Raw genomic sequence first — 24,867 nt, 5'->3', positions numbered from 1 at the left:
CCCTTTTTTCCCTGTTGTTTTTCCTGTTTGCCTAAGAAACATAATCTTGCCCCAAAATGAAAAAAATAATAATAACTCACAGGAAGGCCCCGAGCATGAGGCGCTTTCTGTGTGATTTCAATCAAAACAGGCTTTAAAAAACAAATTCCTCCGATATTCATCACATGTGTAAAACACATTAAAGGAGGATGGTGGCCCAGGCCAGAGCAGCAGAGCCCTCCAACTCCTGCCCATGCTGGAAGACCTGACCAAGCATCACCCAGAGCTTTGCCAGCCTGGAGAGTCCCTGTCCTAGGGCCATGTAGCTTGGAAAAGCCCTCTGAGCCCTCTGAGCTGCCAAGGCCACCACTCACCCGTGTCCCCAAGTGCCACAGCTTTTTAAATCCCTCCAGGGGTGGCTCTGGACAAAGGGACAAGCTGCTGCTCCAGATAAACTCCTTACATTCTGTGTCAGCAGAGAAAAGGAGAAATCCATGTTTTCCTGGCCTAAATGGAGCCTGGGAGATGGAAGATTTTAACTCCACATATTGGGAATTCTACAGAATCTATGTTAAAATTCCCATCTCATGCTCTCCTTTGAATCCCTGACTTCCAACAGCCTTGTTGCTCCAAATTCCTGGGTTTCATGCTGGCAGAACCACAGTGCTGGGCTGTCCCTGCCCTCCACAGCCGTGTCCTTGCAGGTCCCAGCTCTCGTGGCCTCATGAGCCACCACAGTCACACTCCAGGCCACATTCCCAATTCTGCTGTTGTTTTTCCCTCTCACTGTGCTGGATTCAGACTTATTTGCACATAAACCAAAGCAAGGGACACAGAAGAAGCCCCCATGTCCCGCTCAGGTCCTGCTGCCTCTGGCAGGGTCCCTGTTCCCTGAGGATCTGCAGCAACTCGTGCTAGATCATTATCCTGGAACAGCCCGGCCTGGCTTTGGTGGGTTCCTGTTTTTATGAGGTGTGATGGGGAAGGAATTCTGTGCACAGTTTAATTAGGGATTGGGAGCCTTGGGGGCAGTGGGAAGCTGCAGATACCCCAGGCACAGGCCATTAAACTGCCCCTTTGATGTCTGCAGTCCCAGTGTCCCACCTCAGCTCTGAGAGCAAGGCCAGGAATTTGGGAATTCGGAGGCTGCGCTGCCCAGCCTCCAAATTTGGAATTGCAAATTTGGAGTTGCAAATTTGGAGGCTGCACTGCCCAGCAAGCCCTGGTCTGGTCCCTTCTCCAGGAGGCTGAAACCCCATTTTCCCCCAGCTCCTATTGTTTTGCCGAAACACCTCTGGGAGTGGGAACCAAGGGTGAGCACAGACACATTCCAAAGCAGCCAAGGATAACAGGATGTTCCAGCCAGAGGCTTCACTTCCATGGCCAGGGCAGGGACAAGGACTTGGCCGGCTCCTGGCTCCCAGGAACTTGGGGCTGGGTGCTGCTATTGCCTACGTGGGTGCCCCCACTCCCTGCGTGATGCCAAACTGACACAGAAATGGGATTTGGCCTCAGGAACATTTAAATTCCCAACACCTCCCCAGCAGCTCCCTGGCCCTGCCAAGGAGGCCCCTTCCCCCCCCTGCAGTCCCTGCAGTGAGGGGTAGCTCCCAATGCTTGTCCCACCTGGAGGGTGCCCAGAATCCCAGTGGGAGCCAGGCAGTGCCAGCATCCCCTCCAGAACAGGATTGTGTCCCACATTCTGGGGCAAAAGCCGCCCCTCAGCCCATGACTGTGCTGGGCACAGGATCCCAGGAGGCTGAATCAGCCCCCCGAGGGCAGGAGGTGCTCCTGGGAGCAGGGAGGACGTGGTGACCCATCCATGTTCCACCTCCTGACTTGCTGAGGGCTGCAGGCACATGCTGTGGCAGTTGGGGGTGCTGTGTCAGTGGTGGCTCATCCCTCCCAGAGGGTGGGTGGCTCATCCCTCCCAGCACACACCACAGGGAGTGGGGAGCACGGGGAATCCCACATGGAGATGATCCAGATGATCCCAGCCCACGCCAAGGAGCTGAGGCTCTTGGAAGCACTGAGCTGTCCCAGCGAAGCAGAGGGCCACCAAATCCCTTGGCAGTGTCCTGGGATCTGTGCTCTGGGGTGTTCCCTGGGGTGCAGGACACATCTGGGGTGGGATGACACTCGATGAGCTGAGTGAGGCCCCCCTTCACCCCAGTGTGACTTCCCCCCCCACCACAGCCCTGCCAGCTCAGGTCCTGGGAGGGGCTGGGAGCTCCTGGTTATCCTGGGGTGCCACACCCAGCTCATCCCATGGGAAATCTGTGGCAGGAAAGGTAACTGGACTCAAGAATCCTGCCCCTGCTGGGCAATGTGAGCACCCTTTCTCCTCCTCCTCCTCCTCTGCCTCCAGGCACAGCCTCCATACCATCCCGCATTTCCAGATGGCTCCAGTGCCACAGGACACGAGTGAGAGGAGCCAGGGTTGATCCCAGCCCCCCTTCCTCATCCTCATTGCTTCCCATCCCCACGGGGCTGTTCCCAGTGCCCTTTCTGCACAGACACCCAGCACTGCTCCCCGGCCTTCTCCTCCTCCTCCTCCTCTCCCACAATGTGACTCCCGCGTTCTGTAAATAATTCCCATTTCCATTTCCTAGCGCCAGGGTGACACATGGAAGCGGAGATGTGAACTCAGCACACACACAAATGCCTCCCCTGATTAGGACAACTTTTAAGTAGGTCAGAGCCTGGATTGGAGCTGCCTGACAGCTCCCCTATAAAACATCCCGACTTTAATGCCCTGGATATTCCTGGTGGTGTGGAGCAGGAGCAGCTTCCAGGGGCAGTGTGGGGGAGCAGATGTTGTTCCCGTGCTGGGGGAGGGCAGCGCTGGGGAAAGTGACTGCTGTAAATGAACTGGTGATTAAGGTCATTAAAGAATCTTAACCCAGGGGCACTGCTGGGACAGGAAGGGGACAGCCATCAGCACTAACAAGCCACTCCATCCCATTCCAGCCAGCCCTGGCAGCCACAGCTTCCCAAAGTGCTGAGGATTGTCCATACACACCTCACTTTAGGTATCAGTGGGCACCTTCTGACTCTATTTATAAATTCCCTTAAATCTCCAGCTCCCAGAGCCCTGTGATTAGAGGAGAAAGGTCATTTTTAGCATTGCCTTTCCCTTCCTATTTTTTGGGGGGAGTAAAAATAGTAGGTCACCTACATTTGTGGCTATGAGAAATTCACATGTAGGAAGAAGATCCCTCACCTGGCATCCCCCAGCTCACCCTGCAGTGCCCAGGGGCAGCTGTCCAGGGACTCACCCACCCACCCCCAGCTCCCCCAAACCTCTCCAGCCCCTCAGTGCCGCTGTCACAGATGAGAAAGGAAAGAGGCACGATTTAAACGTGACCTCTCACCCCAAGCTGTGTCTGTAATCTGACGAGCAAACCTTAATAGGCCGAGCCAGGCAGCGGAGCCCAACGCCCAGATAAAACCCGGCCCCGCCGACAATTCAATTTCCTTCCATAAGATCAACTTGCAGCTTTAGCAAACCCACTTGTGTGGGCACTGGGCTGAAACAATCTGGGCTGGCAGGCACGGCCACGCTGCCTTGGGCTGCCACCACCTGAGCCCAGCACCCTCCTGGGGCTGTCAACCAGCCCCAGCACCTTCCTAGGGCTGCCAACCACCCCCAGCACCTTCCTAGGGCTGTCCAGCATTCTCCTGAAATTGCCAACCGTACCAAGCACCCTCCCAGGGTTGCCCAGCACCCTCTGGAGCAGCCCACTACCCCCAGCACCCTCCCAGTGCTGCCCAGCACCCCCAGCACCCAGCACAGCCCAAGGACACAGATCCCTTGGAGCAGGAGCACACAGGACTTTGTGCCTTGCAGGGCAGGGATTTATTCCCAGGGAAAGCTCTTCCATGCCCCAGGGGGGTTTGTGGGCTGCCCAGGGAGGGCCAGGCTTGTCCCCCTCCCCGGAGGAGCCATGGGCATCATCGGGCATGTTGGCCAAGGTGGTGGGGGTGGGAACTTGCTCCTGGGGCTGGGACAGTCCTGCCTGCAGGCTGGCCTTGCTGATCCCTCCACAGGCACGCAACCACCTCCTCCTCCTCCTCCTCCTCCTCCTCCTCCTCCTGCTCCTGCTCAGCCCGGTGTGGAAAAGCTCAGCCTGAAGTGCAGGGGGGATGGATAGATGTGTTTTCTGTGCCGAGCAGCAAATAATGTCCGCATGAAAGGCGCGCTGCTGGCTTTTGCTTTCTCTCCTCTTTTTTTTTTTTTTTTTTTTTTTTTTTTATTGCTGTTGCTAATCTTTGACCTAGATAGCAAAGGAACTTGCTGGGAGAGGAGGAGGAGGGTGCAGGGGCTGGGGCACAGACAGGGCTGCAGCCAGAGCCTCCTGCCAGGGCACGGCATGGGGGCTGCATGGGGGAGGCCCCAAAAACTTCGTGAGAGCAGGAACAGCAATTTTGGAGAAAAAGCAAATTAAAAAAAAACCTCTCAAGCCAAATGTTCCTGAAGAGCGTTCACATGGATGGAGTCCATGGAGTATTGCTGTGTTATATCATTGCAATGCCAAGTTTTCAGTGAGAATTGGAGTTTCTTAATGTCTTTGTGTGTGTTCATTAATGGAGCTCACATTTATAGAATCACAGTCCCAGAATGGTTTGGATGGGAAGGGAACTTAAAGCCCATACAGTTCCGCCCCCTGTCATGGGCAGGGACATCTTCCATTATCTCAGATTGCTCCCAGCCCTATCCAGCCTGGATTTAAGCGTTATACAGGCTCATTTTCATTTCACATTTCATGCACAGGAGCAATGTGGAGGGCAGTAGGCAAATCTCTGGCAAGAGCCAAAGCCCCACTTTAAGGCTGGAGGCTGGAGCATCACCCACCTCTCCTTTCCCAGCCCAGCTGCCTCCATCCACACCCAGTCCCCCCAATCCCAGGTGGAATTGCTTTGATTCCCAGCATTTGAGCTCTCCTAGATGCCTCTAGTTTACAATACACTGTCACCCATTTCCAGCCCACTGGCACCAGTTTGGCCCCTATTTCTCTCATCTGAGCACACACAGGGATCCTTTATTAGCAAAGCAGATCTGCAGGAGGAGGCTTTTACTTTAAACATGCCCCTCAATAACCACAGAAAGACCAAATGTAAAACTCATCATCCCAAACCTCAGCCCTGCATCTCCTGCATGGGCTTTGCTCAGCGATCCCAAACTCCCTCGTGTGCCGCATGCACAACTCCAGCAATCCCAGTCTCAGGGAAAAGATTAGCTCTTAATTCCCCGAAGCCAAATCAGGACACGACACAGCCCATATTGTTCCAATTTACACCTCCTTATGAGCTTCCTCAGCTCCCTTTATAGTCTCAGTCTCTGTGCTGTGAATCTTCCCCATTTCCAGTCGCTCCAGACTGGGGGCCCAGCAGCCCCAGGGTCCCATGGCCCCACACCCCCGAGGTGGGGCCACTCCAGAGCCCCACAGCTTCCCCTCCATGGCCTGCACGGGTGGGACCCCCCAACAGCTCCTGGCCAAGTCCTGGGTGTCTCTCATCCCCTGCACAAGACCCTGGGCAGGGTGGCCATCCCAGACAGAGAGATGGGTGACCACAGCCATGTCACAGCTCTCATGGGGACACAGCTGGCAGAGGTTATGGGGTGCCTCAGGCATCCCCCTGTGGCTCAAGATGAGCTCAGGAGGGCCCTGGCCAAGAGCTGAGGCTCAGCCTTGCCCAGGGTGCTCCACACTGGGAATGGCAGCTCCAGGCACGGAGGGGTTTCTCCTACTCCAGGCTGTTGCTATTCTGAATTGGAGGATTTCTTAATTTCTTTTAATGAAACATGAGGATCTGATGAACGAGACAGCAGCCTCAAATAACCTCTAGCTTGGCGTGAAGACAAGTCACGGCTGTTTGGGATAAACACAAGCCCTTTCCCAAGGCCAAAGCAGGGATCCTGTGGGAGGGGACGCTGGCGAGGTTGGGATGGAGCCATCCTGCTGTGGGCTGAGGAGCCCTGGGCACCCAAATCTGCTCTCACAGCACCTTCCCACCTCCATACCTGCCAGCAGTTCAGGTCTCTGCTCCCCTGCACTTCCATGGTCCCCACACAAGGTGGTTGCACTCCCATGGGTGCTCCCTGCCTGGAATGCCTGGTCCCCTCTGTGCTGGGGACCCTCCAGCCAAACCACACACAGACACCCCGAAACCCCTGTGTGGGAGAGGGGCAATTTATCCTCAGATTCAGCCCTCTGGCTGAAGGGATCTGATCTGGCATTTTCCGCTGTTAAACAATGGGATGAGAAGCAAAGCAGCATCAGGAGGTTTCCTGAGCCTGGTTGGGCTGGGGACAGAGCCTGGTGTCCCTTGCCCTGGGGGAGAAGCTGATGGTGTTCCCCATGTATAAACTCTGCTTCCCACAGCAGCCATGTTCGCACGGGATGGTTTTCCCCATGACCTTTCTCTCCCTCCCTCCCTCCATCTCCCAAAACTCACCAGCTGCTTCCCACAGCTGCAGCGCCCTGGCCAAGGCTCTCGGCAGAGCCCGGGGCTTGATGTGGCCATGCTGGGGTTTCACCCTCTGTGGTGCATGAAGGAGTTAACGTGCTGAAAACCCCACATCCTCCTCCGGGGGGTTTCCAGGGATGTGGAGCAAATCCTATTACAGCAACACTTACCTGGGGAGCCGTGGGGAGGGCAGCCATGCAGCAAACCTCAGTGGTTTGCTACTTGATTTGTTCCCCAGGAGCAGAGAGCTGGTGGTGGAGCAGTCCAGGAGCAGCTGAAAAAAGCCCTCACAACCCCCGGGAGCTGCTTTTCTGCTCCAAATCCCATCATGGGAGGCTTGGAGGTGGCATCTCAGGATGGACATCGCTCCCCTTGAGCCAGGGTGCTGTGTACAGTGGGGGTAATGGCTTGTTGTGCTCACAACCACCCTTGTGCTTTAATTTTGCAGTGACCTGGACACCAAACTCATGGTTCTGGTTGCACCTTACCCAGCCCCATCTCGGCCCAGCCAAGCAGGGAGGAGAGGAAAAAAAAAAATAGGAGAAAAGAATGAAAACTAGAAGAGGAAGGGGAAGGCGGGAGCAGCCTTTTCCACAACCACAACCTGGAGGCAGCCGGGAATGAGCCTCGGCACGGCCGCGTCTGCCGGGCTGTCAGAGCTCGGGATGGGGAGGGCTTGTTTTGGGCAGGCTAATAGAGACCTAGCGGGATAATTGGCAGGAGTGAGAGAATGACATAGCCCTCTTCCGGAGCACGGAGCCCTCCTAATGGGAGCCAGGTGGCAATGCCCCTCCAGCGCTGACCCCGCAGCGGAGCCTGGGCACGACCCCGGCCGCGGGATGAAAGCGGCCCCGCGTCCCCCGACAGGTGTGGGGCGGCCGTGTCCCCCAGCACAGGCTGCCCCCGACACCGGCAGCAGCTGTGTCCCCAGGCCGTGGCACGTTTCCTGATGGCCGGCAGGACGGGCGAAATTTCCAGCGGGTCGCAGGCGGAGAGCGGCGGAACGGCTCTGCTGGAATGTCAAGGACGGAGGGGACAGATGGTCCGTGTCCATCAGGGATCGGAGCGCTCCTCGGGCACTTTCCCCCCACGCTGCCGGCAGGGATTTGCTTTCGGCTCGGGGGCAGCTGCCGGGGAGCGGCAGGAGATGGGATCGGGGACGAGCCACCCGCCACAGCCATCGCCACCTCCGGCCAGCCCTGCGGCATCCCGCCCCATCCGGCCAGCAGGGCGTTTTTTGGGAAGGAGGGGTCTTGGGATCAGGTTTTCTGTCTGGATAACCTAACGAGCCCTCCCAGGAGCTCCCTCCTGGCACTGAAACTCATGAAATGGCACCAAACCAGCCCCTGTTCCGCTCCCCAGCCCTGGGAGCAGTGGGTGACTGGGAAGCACTTTTCCTCTAAACACTGTTTCTGGAGGTACAGCGATCCAAGAATAGAGTTTAGGCATAAAATTGGCCTCCTCAGTGAGGGTATGGAACAGCAGCCCAGCCACTGGCCCATAAATCATGGCTCATAAATCCCTGATAATGCAGAACCTGCGTGCTGGCTGCAGCCCAGCTCCAGGTACCTCGGCTTGGAGAGGAACCAAACTCAGAGCAACATGGAAACCAGGAACAGGGCAGACCCATCCCATCCCCCCAGCCCCACCATATCCCACACTCAGAGCTGCTCTGCTCTGAGCTGCCCCAGCTGCAGCTTTTGGGGACAGGGACAGCAGAGAGGGCAAATGGGGTGTTCCCAATATCCCTGAGCTCCAGCTGCTGAGGTCAGCACTGACTGGAAATGCAGGGAAGTGCAGGAGAGTCTCCCACATTCCCACAGTAATTCCTTCTTATTAGGAAGAACTCCCCCCTGTGAGGGTGGGCAGGCCTTGGCACATGGTGCCCAGAGGAGCTGTGGCTTCCCCATCCCTGGAAGTTTCCAAGGCCAGGTTGGATGGGACTTGGAGCTAACTGGGATAGTGGAAGGCATCCCTGCCCGTGGGAGGGGATGAAACAATAGGATCTTTAAGGTCCCTTCCAACCCAAACCATCCTGGGATTCCACAATTCTCCACCCAGGATCACCATTCCAGCTGGTAAGTAGCAACAGCCCCTGGTACCAAGGGAGTCTTCAAACATTTGGTTAAAGCATCCAAATGCAGGAGTTTTTATCCAAAGCTTCTCCCAAGCCCATTTCAGCTAAGCTGGAAATTTCCCGAGATTCCCATTACACCAGATTCCCAAGGGGATATTCTCCCCACAAGGCATTTCCAGGTCTGTTCATGCCACCACATTCCAAACGGCTCCAGAAGTAAAGGAGCCAGTTTATGCCTCCATTTGGAAAATACAAGATCCCTCTCCCATCTGCTCATCTTAGGGGCATAAGAAACACCCTCCCAGCAATATGAGAAAGGAATCACCACTTCCAGCCTGACATTCCCAAAGTATCCCTGGGAAAAATGGATGTACCTCCTACTTGCTGATAGACAGGAGATGGTTATCAATCCCTCTCAGTGGAGCGTATCCTGCCCAAATCAAGGCTATCATCCCATGAATCACATCCCGTCCAAGGCATCATCCCATGGAACACATCCTGCCCAAATCGAGGCTATCATCCCATGGAACACATCCTGCCCAAATCAAGGTTATCATCCCATGGATCACATCCCATCCAAGTCAAGGCTATGGTCCCTTGGAACTCATCCCACCCAAATCAGAGCTGACTTCCCACCAGCTGGAGTGAGGAGGAGGATCCCAGACATTTCCGCTCCACAACTGTGCAGGGACAGAATCTGACCCAGCCCCACCATCTCCACTGGGAAAGAGGATTCATTCCAAAAAAATCTGTGTAATGCCAGGCAAATGTTGTTTCCAGCCTGTGCATCCTTGTCTGTACCATGGAGTCAGAGAGCAGAGCTCCCAGCACCGACATCCCAGATGGAATTTCCTTGCCCTGCTGCCTTGCACGTATTTGTTGGGTTTTATAATATGAGGTGAGACTGTTTCCACTCTGGCTTCCAAAAAAAATCCCATTAACATGACTTGCTTCTCACCAGGGATAAGCGGAGCAGCTGGCAAACACCTAAAGTGGAGCTTCCCAAAGTGGGAACAGTCCCATGGGCAGAGCTTCAGCCATGGCACCTCTTCCCAAGGCCCTGGATTGTGCCAGTTGGGCATTACTTAGATCCAGCATGGTGCCAGCAGTGCCCTACAATGGGAATCCAGGGTGCTCCAGCAGCACTGAGGATGTGGATTTTATTCTTTCACCAAATGGACAGCAGTAGTGCCGAAATTGCAGCTCCTTTGCCAGATGTGCCCCGCTGCTGTTATCATGGAATATTAATCAGTAAAGCCTGTGTGTGATTCTGGAGTTTTGATTAGAGAAATCTCTCTTACAATAATAATCAGGCTGGGGCCTGGATAAATACCAACGGCTCCGGGGTTGTTGTTGGGATAAAGTGGCACGTTGATTGCTCCGCTCGCCTGCTCATCAATCATTCCCATTGCCTCCACCTTCTCCATCCTCCTGGACAATCCCATTCTTCCCAACTCCCCCCAAGCCTGTCCTTTCATTAAGAGCCACCTTCCTCCTCCCCTTCCTCCTCCGACCCCTCCGCCATCCCCGCGCTCGCTCTCAGCCCCTTCTTCCTCGCCTGCTTCCTGATCCCAGCATTCATCTCCCATTATATAAAGTTTGGCTGCCTTGAGTAAAATAAATTGCAAGCTTTTGAAGGGCTGGGGTTCTGTATATTTTTACGGTTAATGAATCTTCCTGTTTGAGTCTGGAAGATGGGAATGTCGCTTTCCAGCTGCCATGGGCAGCTCTGGGCGATTGAATCAGTAGGGGCTGAAAACTTCACCCTGGTATGGGAGAGCTGGGTGAGAGCTGGGTGGGAGAGAGTTGGGTGGGAGAGAGTTGGGTAGAGTTGGGTGGGAGAAGCGCAGGTGGGAGAATGGCAGATGGGAGACAGTTGAGTGGAAGAGAGTTGGGTGGGAGAGAGTTGGATGGGAGAGCATTGGGAGAAAATTGGGTGGGAGAATGGCGTGTGGGAGACCATCAAGTGGGAGATCCCCTGGTGCAATCTCTGCCTCCTTCCCCACTGGTGCCTTGACCACCACCCTCCACAATCATGAGCCAACTCACAGCCACACCAACACATCACCCTGAGCTGGATCCAGGTGAAAGGAGACCAGCCAAAAATAAGGGATGAGGAAGAGGCTGCTCATGGCCTCAGCGATGCTGCCCTGGTGGCAGCCACCCTGGGTGCTCTGCACAGGCTGCAGTGGCTCCTCCTGGGCACAAACTGCTTATTTTCACCCATGCAAAGCCCTGAAGAGGCTGCACACAACCTGCCCAGCCCTCAGAGCCACCAGGGAGAGCTTTGGCTCAGAGGAAAAGTGATCTCTGGGCAAGCTGTGTGCTTGCCGCGTTTTTCCTTGTCGGCCTCTCCGAGCCGCCTATGGGCAAACTGCTCCAGCCCCTAATTTATTCATCATTGCAACTGATTCATCATCTACGTTTTCTGTCTGGTTCCTTGGCCTGTAGATTATCCGCCAGCAGTTTGTTGAGCATATTTGACATGTGAAACTCAAGCTGTGTTTACTTGTAGTTCATGTACCATGGCGTTTGCCTTGGCCGCCTGCCATCAGGCACGTGGGGCCTGCGCCGTGCCCGGGTTGGCGGAGCGCGGCTTTTCCATGGATGCTCACACGCACCGCCTCAGCCCTTACATTCCCTGCTGCTGGTAGCACTGCCCTGGCTCCTCCCGGCTCTCCCCCGCTCCAAAGCCGTGTTTCTGCGAGCGTTCAAATGCATGAAATCCCATCAAACCTGGAAGAGGAGCCAGGGAGGACCTGCCAGCCCTGGAACGGCTTTCTTCCTCTGAATTTTCCGAGCTATACAGAGCACAAGGGAGTCTCTGAAGGTGAATTTCCACTCTTGCTGCACAGCCATGACCTCAAGTGAAGGAAAAGAAACCTTTCCCAGCACTGGGTCCCAAGAAGAGCCGGAGGGGTGCCTTGCCCTGTTTGTGAACCCATAAGGGACTCCAGCCCTCTCCACGGGGCTGACCCAGACAGGGGAAGGGGACTGGGTCCCCTGTGTCACACCCTGCCACAATAACCCCATTAACGTCCCCGCACATCAGAGCCAGGCACACGCCGAGGGAGAGGCGAAAAAAGGAGCCTTTTCTGTCTGATAGACTTCAAAAATATGTATTTGATTTTCAGATGTGAAGCTGGAATTGCATCCAGATGGACTGGGGGTCACTCTCTCTGACACTGGCTTCCCATTACATTGATATTGGATGCAGATATGCTTTATCCAGATAGCTGACAAATACAACGTGCTGCTGGTTCTCCTGAGTTTTTTTAAGCCATTTCCCCCTGCCAGTGCCACCATTCCCAAGTCTCTGATTCCCTGTCACTGCCTGCTTGGTGTCCCAAATCCATCCCAGTGGGACAAGGGAATGATTCCCTCCACCACCTCACAGCCAGGCTGTTTACACCCCCTTGTTTACTCCTCTCCATTATTCTGGAGATGGGGCCCAATTTTCTGGGACAAATCTGACTTCCCTGCCACCGGCATCATCCTAAACACAAACAAACCCAAAGCAGGATAAAAAGCAGCATTTAATAATATGGCAAGATTTGTGGGATTAATGTATAGTGTTAAATGTGGCCATAAAAATATACAGCTATTAATTGGGTCGTTCCAGCTCTGAGGCCCCCGGGCAACTTCAATCCTTGCTCCTGTGTTTTACGGTGTCCCCGGGATCTGTTGATGGAATTACTGCCGTGTTCTAATAGGAATAGTAATAATAATAACAACAATAGCAGTAATAATATATTTCCGTGCCTCCTGCCTCTCCCAGGGTACTTTGCAATTAGATCCTCGCAGAAGCCACAACTCATAACCATCTCTTCAGCCTGATTTCCTCGGGAAGGGATGAGCCCAGCGGCGGGGGGAGCGGCGAGCACAGAGGATTTGCCCTTATCCATCTCTATCCATGACCCGCCTTTCCCAGGAGCCCCGAGGATGGAAGGGATGCGTGGGGGCCAGGTTGGCATTGTCTCCATGGGAGGTGTCTCATGTTGATCCCTATCCCTGTGGGAGCTGCAGCCATGGAGGAAGGGGAGTAGTGCATCCCCCAGCTCCCACCACGTCTCTGGTGGCCGGGGAGGAGCAGATGTGGAGCAGGAAAGATCCACTCAGGTCATTATTTACAGCCTCTGCCTGTGCTCCGGGAAGTTGTGCTCCTTTTTTTCTGCTCATTGAGTTATCTGGGAAAGGATCACTGTTTTCTCCAATGTATTCATTATCCAGAATTATTTGGGGCCTAACTTAGGGGGATCTTTCCACTGACTTAGCTGGGTTTTGGATTAGGCCCTTAATGAATAATTTCTGCACATAATTCTTGGCCTGTGTCTTGTTCACAGGCAGTTTACTGCGAGAATTCCAAAGTCAAGCTGCTTTATTGGCCCTATAGGTCAGCTGGGATTATTTCCCTTCCCTGAGTAGATGACTCTGAGCACCAGGGCTTCAGCACACACATTTTGTATTAATTCAAAATTTGCTTTCTATGAATATTTTACAAGAGGGCCTTAAAATTCACTGTTTCCATGGCCATTCCTCCTTGTAACTCATGCTGTTTGCTTGAATATTTGAAGGCAAACAGAGCAGGCCCATGTGGGGATCGGAGCCTGAGGAGCGGGCATGGAGACTGGAGGGGAATTCCACTGAGGAGCACTCCACAAATGTCAGTGCAGATGAAATAAATAATCCTGCCTGCTAAGGCCCTCACCTCAGCTCCCTACTGCCTCTGCATCCCACCAGTGCTCGCTCCAGCAGAAAGGGAAACAATCCATTCTCACTTGGCAATTCAGGCTGTCCTTCCTCACCAGAGTGGTTGGAAGCACTAATAAAGTGTGGAAAATGGGGAATGGTGGTTGTTTACCTGGCAAAGCCTCTCCCTGTAATCCCGACCACCCTGCAAGCTCCAGAGGAGCCTTGCTCATGGGATATGTGTGCTGCTAGGGGATGGACTGGGCGACCTCTCCAACATCTTCTGCTGGCAGCAGGCCCCCCAGGCAGGAGGATGATTCCCACCTGTTTCCATCTCCAACAGGTTGCCCAGAGAAGCTGTGGGTGCCCCCTGCCTGGAAGTGTACAAGGTTGGGCAGGGCTTGGAGCAATCTGGGGGAGTGGAAGGTGTCCCTGCCCATGGATGACTTTTAAAGGCCTCTTCCCACCCAAACCATTCCATGATCCTGTGCTGTGTTAGTGGGAGTCAGCAGGGAGAGGAACCAAAGCCCTTGACACCCCTTGGGGTCCCATCTCCACTGAGCTGTGTCTGCAATCCCAAAAGCAGCACTGGAAAACCAGTGGGAATAGAATCTGCTGGTGCTGGCTGGAGGGACAGGCTGGTCCTGAAGGAAGAGGAGCCCCTGGAACATCACCCTGTGGGACAGGAGGTTTGCACCATCCCCTCCTCTGAGGGAGCCAGAGCCTGAGGGTCACATTTAGCTCCCAGTTAAAGGGAGGAAAAACCAGAACACCCCAGCTGACCTCAGCCTTTCCAGCGCCTATTTTCACCAGAGCTCTCCACGGGGGAATCTGGCCGGCAGCTTCCAGGCTGTCAGGTCCATCCCCTTCCCAAGAAGCACATGTTTCCTGGCTGTCATGGAGTGAGGAGCCGAGGAACGGGGAGGGCTCTGCCTGTCGGAATGTGCCTCGCATTTGGGCTGGGATTCTAATGGATTCTGATGCGATTTTTTTTCCCCCTGATTTGTACCAGGCCATCTGGATTTGTTTCTGCGAGATGCTGCTTTAATACACTTCAAATTTCCCATTGAGTCTCAGGCACCAAAGAGAGGGGGAGGGGGTGAATGAAAAGCAAATTTAATAACAGAAAGACCTGAAATCTATTAAATCTACATTAAAATACATTTGGTTTCCCAGTGGGTGCAAAGTGCCATAATGTTTTACTGGGTTTATGACGCTGGCAGAGGCACTGGATGAAAATGGAGGAGCAAGTCCAGGGTCCCTGCTCAGTAGTTCACCGAGGTGGAGAGAAGGAGTTGTCTGCAGTTTGCAAACGCAGCAAAAACGGAAAAGCCTTCTCGGGTAGATCCGCAGAGAGCTCGTTCCACATGTGTTTCCGTTAAGGATGTTCACAAAACCTGAACAGCCAGAGACGGTCAGGTTCTCAAATTATTCGGGACTCTCGTTTTCCCTCTCGTGCTCCAGCTTTGGCAGGGCCCCTCTGCACAGCCTCCCCCCAGCTCCCTCCCGCAGCTCCACTGCTGTGGATTTGGAAAGCCATGCAGGGAGTCAGGAAAAGTGCCACATCCAGACGCAGGGCTGGATCCACGGGCTCAGGTTTTCTGCCCCAGCAGGAACAGGGAGCAGAGGCAGGAGACAGCAGCTCCCACATCCCATCCAGCTTTGTAATAACAAGAGCACATGGCATTCATGTGAGACAGTCTCTGGGAGTGTTGCAGCTCCATTAGCATCCACATTTTCAGAGGATTAAACCCCTCTGTGCACTACCAGGAGGTTAAACGCCAGCACAGGCTGCCAAGAAAAGTGGGAGATGCCCTGTCCCTGGAATCATCCAAGGTCAGATTGGGCAGGGTTTTGAGCACCCTGATCTGGTGGAAGATCCCCACAGGAGGGTTGGTCTAGATGGCCTTGAAAGATCCCTTCCAGCCCAAACCATTCTAGGATGACTCCCTCTGTACCCAAAGTGCACCAATCCCATGCCACAGTGTCCCACTCCCCTGCTCCTGCTCCCACCCTGCTCCTGCAGCTCCTCATGGGCAGGTCTGTAGCCAAAGGCACTGCTGGTGTATCCAGCCCTGCTGGTCTGGCTGCTCCATGTCCCACCCCTGCTGTGCCTCACTGCTCAGCACCACCTCAGGGGCTCAATTCCTCCCTTCACTGATCCAGGCTCTGGCACTTCCATCCAGAGTGTCCAATCCTCACAGAGCAGAGTTTGCCAAAGGGCTGTGAGGAATCCTTGGATCCTTCAAGACAGGATAAAGGGATGTCCCTGGTGAACATCCTTCCCCTTGGTGAAGGCCCCTCCATGGGTGCTCAGTCCTTCTGCCCCATATCCCAGGCTCTGCCTGGTGTCCCGTCCCAGGAATGGCAGAGCATGGCATGGGGCGGCTGTGTGTGCTCCTGTGTGTGTTCCTGTGTGTGTTCCTCTGGATGCTCCTGTGGATGTTCCTGTGGGTGTTCCTGACCACCCCACAGCCGTGCCAGCTGCAGCCGTGCTCCCGTCAAGCCAGCAGCAGATGTTTAGGGCAGAGCGAGTCATCCCCCGGCCAAATTTCCATGCTGGGAGGGACAATCCTTCCTCTGCCAAAGCCAGGCCAAAGCTTTCCCCAGGATGGGGTTAGCCAGCAGGCCGGAGATAATGGGAAGATGTTAAGGCAACACAGCTGGCAACCATCAGCAGCTGCTCTGGCTGCTGCAGCCCCAACTCCATTGTTCATGGGGAAGAGGGATACTGACCTCTGGCCGGCGCTGGGTAGGGAACAGGAACAGCACAGGCTTTGGAAAGGAGGCCAAAGCCCAGCCTGGATGGGTCACAGATGATTAATCTCACAGGGAGCTGCTCCCACAGCTCCAACAGCTCCAAGAGTCCCAGAGCTAATGAGCCAGCGGCTGAATCCCACCACGCTGACTTTTAACGATGGACTGGACAAACTCCAGCCCTTCCTCTCCCCGTCCCTTTTCCCACAGCCACCCCAACCAAACTCTGCCGAGCTCTGCTGGGCCTTTATAAATTCTACCTTGTGTCAGCACCGAACTTGGGAAACTGGGTGAAAAGGCCAGGATTCAGAGGGAGTTCTGTGGGTGGACATGGGTGGTTGGGTTCCCTTTGCTTTTCCTCTCCTGGGCAGCTCTCCAAGCCTCCAGCAGAGACAAGGGTACAGCTCAGCCTGTCTGGAACATCTTTGGTTCATCAGACCTGAAACAGCCGGGTCCTGCAGACCCAGGAAGTGCATCCATGGACAATCAGCAGTGTCCTGCTCCTGTGACACCCAGAGCTGGCAGTGCCAAGGTCCTGTGACCCCACAGCCGGAGCAGCACAAATCCAGGGAGAGGAGCGTCATCCTTGGCTGAGCCACAAAGGAAGAGGGACAACCACCCCTACCAGGCCACATGGCACGAGGAGGATGCTGCCTTCAGTGCTCTCATCTGCACTTCCAACCGGAGCAGGAGAGCTTGGAATGGGTTCAGGAACGAGCTGGGAGTGAGTCAAGGCAGTGGAAAATGTGCATTACAGTGACAGAGCGAAGAAGCTCCGGCTGTTTGGTTTATTGAGGAGACCAAGAGGTGCTTTGCTCACGGGCCACGAGCATATGCACGGAGAAGAGATTTCTGATAGCAGCCGGCTCTTTAATCTAGCAGGAAAAGGCATTACAACATCCCTCCTTGGAAGCTGAAACAAGACAAATCCAGATTAGAAATAAGAAGCACATTTTGAGCCGTCAGAGCAATTAAGCGTTGGAACGAATCCCTGGGGACAGAGTGGGATCTCCATCACTCAAAGGCTTTTCACGGAGACTGAGGATCTTTCTCAAAAATGTGTTTCGGTTTGAGCACGAGCAATGGGGTCTCTGCCAAGGCTGTGGAATGCAGGGGGTCAGCCTGGCTGGTCACAGCAGTCCCTTCTTGCCTGGAAATCTAGGGATGGGGTTAGAATTTTCTGAAAGGGGCAGAAAATAACACAGGACAGGCTGGAGCATTTCGGGGTTAGAATTTTCTGAAAGGGGCAGAAAATAACCCAGGACAGGCTGGAGCATTTCTCATCCTGGGTTTTTGCATGGAAAGCCTCAGAGACAGAGCCCAGTCCTGATGCCCCATGGCAGAGATGCCCACATTGGGAAAGGAAGGATGAGCCAGGACTGGAGCACTGATGTGCTGGTTTTGCAATATTTGATTTTTGGTGAAGAGGGAAAAAGTCAGCTGGTAACATAGAACTGGTATTCCTGGGATACCACAGCAGGTCACTTCTGCTCTGCTGTGTCCTCATGGCCAGCAGCCATGGAAAGCGTGCATGATGGGGACAGCCACCATCCCCAAGACATCCCTACACAAAGAAACCTCCCCAAGGCAGCTCTGGGAGATGCAGGTTCATACCCAGCCCAAGGTGAAGCAAACCCAGATGGAAAATCTGTCAGGGCTAGAAGGAAGCCAGCTTGGAATGGCTCCCTTTTCAATTAATTTAATTTCATTTTTAATGATTATTTTCAGGCACTTTTAGTCCTGAACAAAAGGAGCTTTAAATTCTTCAGGAGCAGTGGCTGTTCCAGAAGGGGCGAGGGAAGGTGGGAAGCCCACGAGACTTCGTTAGGAACGCTGGAGCCGATGGGAAGGAGTGGCTCAGCACGGCACAGGCCAGCATGAGGCAAACCTGGCAATTAGTCCAGCCCAGCAAAACCCCCTTGGCCTGCCCTTGCCCTTGGAAAGGCGCAGGAGCAGATCCAGGAGATACGGCACCGGCAGACACAGAGGCACCGTGTCCAAGGGCAGTGCTCCCACGCTGGGAAGCTGCCTGCTCCTGGTGGGATCCAGCAAATCAAGCTGCCAATCCCACGGTGATTTGGGACCACCAGTGATCCCTCTGCATGATGGTAACCCTGCTCCAGCTGTGACATAGGTGTCCTTGGCTCTTCCAGCTCCTCCAGGAGCCAGGTGAGTCTGGCCATTGATACCACCACAGTCTTGGCACTGCTGGACATGCATGGTCAACATCACATGGAATCATCTCATTCCATCCCTGCCATGGGCAGGGACATCTCCCACTCTCCCAGGTTGCTCCAAGCCCCGTCCAACCTGGCCTTGGACACTTCCAGGGGTTCACCACTTCTCTGGGCACCCTGTGCCAAGGCCTACCCACCCTCACGGTAAAATCCTTCTTCATGGCACAATGCTTCTTCCAGCAGACCACTGCACATTCCCAGGGTGGGATAATGAGTTACTGGATGTCCCATCAGCAGCTGGGATGAGGCTCAGCCTGACAGGAACAGCACAGAGAGAGCGCACATTGAATTTCCCTCTCCAACAGTGTGAGATGTTGGAGGACTTGGAGCTGTCTGAGCTCTGTGCTCAGTGTGGGTGAGAACCAAGGCCAGGATTATTCAATCTCCCCCAGGACAGGCAACAGAGGGACAGGGGGACAGAACAGGAGCTCTGAGGGTAGAGGTTTCCCTCACCTTCCCCTCACCTATGGAAAACCAAGAGAGGGTCATGAATTTACCAGCTCATAATCTCCAAGCTTTGGTATTTTATTTAATTTAGTGCTCCTCTTTCTCCTCTTTAATTGCATTTATCGTCATTAAAATATCAACAGAAGATCCTGGCTCTGGCCCAGGTGCACTGGTGCTCCTAGGAAGTTTCCCATTTATTTGATGGATTCAGCCACCTGCTCTTGGCTCTTCCCTGCTCTGTTTGCAGAGGGCAAAACCTCATCAAGCTAAAAAAATGCAAGAAAATCAACATGGGCACAGAAATTCAGCCCTTTTGGAGCAGTTGGAGAAGGGGTGGGGCAGGATTCCACCTGGGACTTGCCAACCTCATCCTCGCCAGCTGAGGGAATTCTGGTGGCATCAGTCCATCTCTCTGGATATTCAGTATTCATGAAGCAGTTCCTCTCTTTCAAAAGGAGCAATAAATAGGAATTAGGTCTCGAGACCACTTTGGCACGACTCAGATGTTACAAATGGCAGGAGTTAAAGGCAGAGTAGGAAGCAGCTGATCCGTTGTGGATGAAGGCAGGGATGAGGGTGAGGGACGTTCACACCAGCATCTCCCAGCGCCTGGAGCTGCACCTTCTGCTCCTCTTCTCTTGCTTCAGCTGCTCCTCTCTGGATTCCCACAGATGGGCACCCAGAAATCAGGGAGAGATGGGGAATGGCTGCCTCATCCTCCTTCTGGACACAGGAGAGGCCTCTGTGTGTGTCTCCATAATCCCAGAACTTCATCTCCCCACCCACGCCAGGGTGGATGGGATTTGGAACAACCTGGAGTGGGGAATCACAGCAGGTGGAGAGGAGCAGGGAGGGATCCCAGGGATGCACAGTCCTGGGGTACCTGGGGAGCTTGGGAAGGCTCATGTGGATCTGGCAGTGTCCCTGAGCAGGAGGACATGGGAATGTTCATTACACCACTGAGGTGACACCAAGGACACAGAGCTACCATCAGCCAGTGTGTGCTGTGCTGTGGGGAGATAGGAAAAATCCCACAGCAGTGGAAAACCCTGTGTCCTGTTTGGGGATGTCCTCAGGGAGCCAGAGATAATTCAGAGACTGACAGAAAGAGGCCCAGCTCCCCCCTTCCCTTTGGGTAGGGCTTTGATTCCCTCCAAGTCCCAAGTCAGCTGCTCCCTCCTGTTTTCTTCCCAGAAGAAAGACAATGCACAGCTTCAGTTTTCCAGTCCAGCCCAGGGCAGCTCTGGCAGCCAGAAAATGGGAGGCACAGAGCTGCTTTGGGCTCCAGAATGGAAGCAAAACCCAGACACATTTGCATGGGAGCATTCTTGCTGTCTCTGGAGCAGCAGAAATGCCTCTCCGTGGACTGGTGTGGTTTCTGCCCGGGTCTGTGATGAAATGTGTGGCACGGGGAGGGGCTCATCAGCACAGCCTTCAGAAGGTCTTGCAAAGGCCTCAAGTCCTCCAAGCTGTTACCACAGGGAGAGCCAAAGACAAGTCCTTGGCTCCAGTTCAGCACTGCCTTTATTGCAGGAGGCCTTGGAACGGGGCAGGAGGAGCAGAGCTCTGGCAGCGCCACGTCCTGGCCCCGCGGGTCACACAGCCATGCAGGAGGAGCCACCCCAGCCAAACCTCCTCAGCATCTCCCAAGGGTGGGAAAGGGTCAAACGACGCTCCCAGCAGCCAAGAGCTGAACAATGGAGCCAGACAGCCAGAGCACAGCTCTGTCTGGCCAGGGGATCCCACCCCATCCCATCCCATCCCACCCCATCCCACCCCATCCCACCCCATCCCATCCCATCCCACCCCACCCCACCCCATCCCATCCCATCCCATCCCATCCCATCCCATCCCATCCCATCCCATCCCATCCCATCCCATCCCATCCCATCCCATCCCACCCCATCCCATCCCATCCCATCCCATCCCATGCCATCCCATCCCATGCCATCCCATCCCATGCCATCCCATCCCATCCCATCCCATCCCATCCCATCCCATCCCATCCCATCCCATCCCATCCCATCCCATCCCATCCCATCCCATCCCATCCCATCCCATCCCACCAGCCCCACTCAGAGTCTGTGCCCATGGGTCACAGCTCCAGCCCCACGGGGGTGGGATTTGGGTTGCACCAACCCTGGACCACCCAGACCCTCTTCATTCTGGCTTCTTCTGTTTTATTTCTTTTAGGAAAACGTTCAGGTTTTGTTCTGGTGCTGTTTGCCAGACAAATCCCCTCCAGAGAAGTCCTGAGAGGGAATCGAGCCCCTCTGGCTGTGGGTCCCCCGGTGCTCTCAGGAGTGGCATTGATCACTGCTCTGTGTGGAAACCTCCGGCCTCTCCTGGCACTCCTGTGAGGCTGAGGGAGCTGGGATGAGGCTGAGGGAGGCAGGAGAGGTCACAGAATGGAGGGGGTTGGCAGTCACAGGCCCGGTGACACTTCTGCAGCGGCGGGAGGACAGAGAATGAGCTGTGTAGGAATGAGAACTCTCAAATCCATGGCTCAGCACGGCTGCTCCTGGACATGGCACCTCCCTGGGGAGGGGCTGAGCCCCCCCAGATCTTGGCAGCAAAGGGGCAGCTCCTGGATTTGGGGTCTCTGCCCCAGCCTGGAGCTTGAGGCTGAAAATTTAGAACGCTTCAGCACAGGTGAGCCTTTCTTTGGGGAAGAGGCTGAGTGTCAGCTCTTACAGCTTCCAGCAGAAGATGCTCATGGCTGGCCCTGGATCCCTGGCAGTGTCCAAGGCCAGGCTGGATGGGGCTTGGAGCAGCTGGGGTAGAGGAAGGTGTCCCTGCCCATGGCAGGGGTGCAACAAGATGAGTTTTAAGGTCCCTTCCAGCCCAAACCATTCTGAATTCTCCAGCTCTGAGCTCTCCAATACCTCAGGTCCCCTTGCACCAAGGATGGGCCCATGGGAGAGCTCTCCCTTCACAGCCTGGCAGAATAACCCAGAAAAAGCATGTGATAATGCAGCATCAGATGCCTCTGTGCCTCCTCCTGAGACACAAAGGGAGAGCAGTGCCTGGAGCAGAGATTCCAGAGGAGATCTGGGCTCCAGCGAGGGCCTCCCCCAGTGACCCAGGGCAGCTGTGTGGTGGGGGACACCCAGCAGACAATCCTGCGCCACACAGGCAGATTCAGCCCTCCAGATGGCACAGACATAACTAATTACTTGCTAATTAATAATCAGTTTCCTCTGATTTTATCTTAATTGGGCTCTTTTCTACCCAGCCTTCTACAGCATGGTCCTGGTTTGGAGCTGAGCTGGGGTCCCCTGGCTGCTGGGGTCCCCATTCCCTATCTGTGAATGAAGGGAACGTTCCCATTCCTTGTCTGTGAATGAAGGAAATGCTCCCATTCCCTTCCCAGGGTGGGAAAGGGCTGAGTGGGGCAGTCTGGGAAGGCCTGGGAGCTGTCAGAGCTGTTGATGGGAATGTTGTGCCTCAGGGCATCACCTGCAGGCTTTGTTTGCCCATAAAACCCTGAGCACTTGTGGAGGACTATGAATAATAAATCCATAAAAATAATCAATAACAGGAGAATTCCTGGGTCAGGCCTGCCAGGGACATGTGGCACCATCCATCCTCTCCTCCTCTCCTTGTTTCTCCCCTGCCAGGCCAAGACAGGACATCTTAATCTCCCCAGTGGAGCTGACACTTCCCCACCACCCCATCCTGCCTTTTCCAACACTTCAGACCCCCCAAATTCCCCAGATCCCTCTGGATCCCAGCTGGGACAGGCTGAGCCAGGCAGTCCCATGCCACACGATGACTGCGCCCCCATCCCTGCTGGTCCCTGCCAGCTCCAGCCCCTCCTGGAGGGAGCAGCAGCCCTGCCCTGGCTCCCTGCCCTGAAAACTCAACCCCATCCTCATGGAGCTCAGGGGAAGGGGCACAAACCATGGGCACTGCTGGGTTCTTCTCCTGGGAAAGGAGTTTTGGCACACTGAGCACACACTGGGCTGCAATGATCCCTTCCAGAATTCCTGGGAAGGAGGTGTGTGGAGGGCTGGGGCTGTCCTGTGCCACAGGGCTTTGTCCTCCATCCCTGGATTCCAGCAGCTGGAGGGGATGGAGGGGCTGGGAAGAGGAGCTCCAGGCTCCAGAAAACACCATTTGTGTTCAGCCTTGCTGCTGCCTCCAGGCACAACCATGAGGAAGAGGATGGTGAAGAATCTCAGCAATTCTGGGCTGGGAAAGGGTGGAAAATCTCCCCCCAGGTCTTCCCTAACTTTTATGGCAGGATCTGCCCAGCCTTGGCTTTGCCCATGGGCATCACCAGGATGTGCTGGCACCCCCGGGCTGAGCTGGGTCCCACCAGGACCCCCTGTGCAGCAGCAAGGTGGGGAGGGCTCGGGGCAGAATGAATCCCTGGGAGCAGCTTTTCCTTGGTTTATTCACATTCCAGGTATTTTGGTGCGTTGGCTGTAATTACAGTTCAACATCTGAGGCAAAACAAGAGCAAAAAAAATCTTCCAACCACTTTAAAGAGCGACTTTGAGTGAGGAAAGCAATAAAACACCCCGTGCTTAAACAAATCCTTCCCACCTTTCATCATTCCCCTTCCCAGTCCTGGCTAATTATCAAAGCTATCCCAAGTGTTTTGGGAATGGGCCCCTTTCCCCCTCCACCCTGCCTTGCAGTCTCAGTCCTTCCTCCAGGGTATCCCAGTCCTTCCCAGTAAGCAATGCCAGGCTCAGGCTGGGAGGAGCTGGGGGGGGTCCCTGCAGCCGTGCAGGGGAGGTGACAGCAGCTCCCGGGGAGGGGACATCCCTTCCACAGCACAGCAGGGCAGGGGGCTCAGCATGCCCAGAGCTGCTTTGCCTGCGGCTGCCCCTCATCCCCACGGAATAATGGACCCTCACATCCCTGCCACGGCCGGGCTGGCATTGTTCACTGGCACGGAATTCATCCCAAAATGATTTATTTTTTAAAAGGGGACAAAGAGGGGAGTCTGGCTTGGCCGCGGGGCACGGCAGGGAGGGACAGGGAAGGAAGCATTGAAAGCTCCCATTGAGTGTTCCAGCCTCGGGAGAGCTCCCGGCCCTGGGGAGGCTCAGGGAGCACGTCTGGGCACTCTGTGCCTCCCCCTGCCCTGCTGGTTCCCAGGCTGGAGGGCTCCTGCCCCCCCAAGCAGCTGCTTTTTCTCAGGAGAGCAGCATCCTGCAGCATCCTGGGGCAGATCCCGCTGCTCCCACCTATCCCAGCACCACCAAATTCCTGTTGTGGGCCCCATAGAGGGAGAGGCAGCCCAGCCCCACACAGGGGGGTCACAGTGGTGATATAAAGGGACAGGAGAGATAGAGGGACAGGAGAGCAGCTCCGGGGTGGCAGAGGTGGCTGTGGAGCATGGGAATGCCATCCCTCCAGGGATCCGTGCAGGTGCTGCTGGAGCCAGTGGTCCGTGCTTCAAAGCATCCGTGTGATCCCAGCAGCACAGCAAAAGCTGCTCCCACACCTGCTCCCAGCCCTGATTTATCTGCTGAGGTTTCCCCTCAAGCCTGGCAGGAAAACAAAGAGGGAAATATGAGCACGATCAGTGAAATAACAATCGCTTTAATGCATTATCAGGCACAATGATTTCCTGGTGGCAAAAGGATGATGGAGTGGGGCCGGCAGGGGCTGAGGGAAGGCAGCACACAGCATTCCAAGAGGCAACAGCGTGGCCAGAGCAGCCTTGGAAAAACCTTGGGGATGGGAACTGCCTTGGGACTGACCCTGCGGAGGGTGCTGCAGGAGGGGCTGAGCCAGATCTTGGGAGAGAAACACCAGGAAAGGCAGCAAAGGGAATTCCATTGGGAAAGCAGGAGCATGGGCAGAGGGAGATCTGCTGCCATGGTCTCCATGCATAAAGAGATGAGGGTGAGGGAGGTTCACACCAGCATCTCCCAACGCCTGGAGCTGCACCTTCTCCTCCTCTTCTCAGGAGAGGAGAAGGTTCCCAGAAGATTCCCAGAGACACCTGTGTCCTCGCCAGCAGATGAAGGCAAAGCCATGGGAAGAAGAGCAAACTCCCCAAAAGGGGAGTGCAGAGCTCCCAGTGCTCCTGCAGCAGCCTGCCAGAGTCCGGGGATTTCCCTTCCTGTCTCCAAGCCAGCTCCTCCAAGGGCTGATCCCTGCCCGAGTGCCTGCTCCAGGGAAAAGCTGGGTGTTCTCCACTGCAGTGCTCACTGGCAAGAGGGATGCACAGCCTGGGAAGGGCAGGGC

Source organism: Camarhynchus parvulus, chromosome 4A (assembly GCF_901933205.1).
Source record: "Camarhynchus parvulus chromosome 4A, STF_HiC, whole genome shotgun sequence".
Classification (NCBI taxonomy): domain Eukaryota; kingdom Metazoa; phylum Chordata; class Aves; order Passeriformes; family Thraupidae; genus Camarhynchus; species Camarhynchus parvulus.
The sequence above is the reverse complement of the archived record's forward strand: the minus strand, read 5'-3'. Positions refer to the sequence as shown.